Here is a 976-nt window from a genome sequence, read left to right on the forward strand (position 1 = left end):
GTTTCGTCACCAGTAATGATCCTGTCTAAGAAGTTTTCCCCCTCGTTACCACAGCGATCCCTCCCCCCCCTTTTTTTCAAATGTCCAAGCGCGTTTGCTTATGTAACTGTGTGAGTTGTTTTGGGAAACATCTTACACAAACTTTATGAAACCCAAGTCTGTTGTGGATGATCTAGTAGGCAGAACCGTGACTAATTTGCAAACGATGTGCCAGTTCGTCATAAATTAATCGTCTGTCTGAGAGAATCATTTCACGTGAACGCTCAATGGTTTCTTCATTAGTGCCGGTAGACGGTCATCCGGCTTCTTCACCGAGCGTAACACTTGTGAGACCATTTCGGAATTTTTCAGTCGATTCGCAGACACTCCGTTGTGGCAAGCACTGTTCCCGTACTGTACCGGTGGCTTCGGTGAATTTCGGCCCCTGATACACCCTCTGACCACAAAAAAGGGTCACAGAATGTTGCTCTTCTTTGGTGCATATAGACAGAGCAGCAGCCATGATTAACAGCGCGGCAGCGATAACGAAACTAACCTAGCAGCTTCAAAATTGCAAGGCTATAACAACAAATAAACAACGTGAAACGACAGTACTACGGAATTAACAAACGTATAACTAAATTGTGGATAATAACAGACTTACCCTCGTACTCACCGTGCTTTTGTTCACTGCTACATCTCCGTAGACAATCTGTAAGCTCCTATTTATATCTGCGATGCTCTGCTTTGACACTCACTGACAGCTGCCTGCTTGGAACGCACCATTGTCACAAACGCTAAATTTAAAGACTAAATAAAGCCCCTCCATCAATCGGAACGTCATGAAACTGCTGAAGGCACAATCAAAATTTTACCAATAAGATGAAATTTGCTATCAATAACATACTGAGGTCGTATATTAACAGTATTATTAATATGTACAAGAGCAGAAGAAAAAATTATTTGCACTACTCTATCTTGACTATAGATTTGGTCT

Source organism: Schistocerca gregaria, chromosome 10 (assembly GCF_023897955.1).
Source record: "Schistocerca gregaria isolate iqSchGreg1 chromosome 10, iqSchGreg1.2, whole genome shotgun sequence".
Taxonomy (NCBI): domain Eukaryota; kingdom Metazoa; phylum Arthropoda; class Insecta; order Orthoptera; family Acrididae; genus Schistocerca; species Schistocerca gregaria.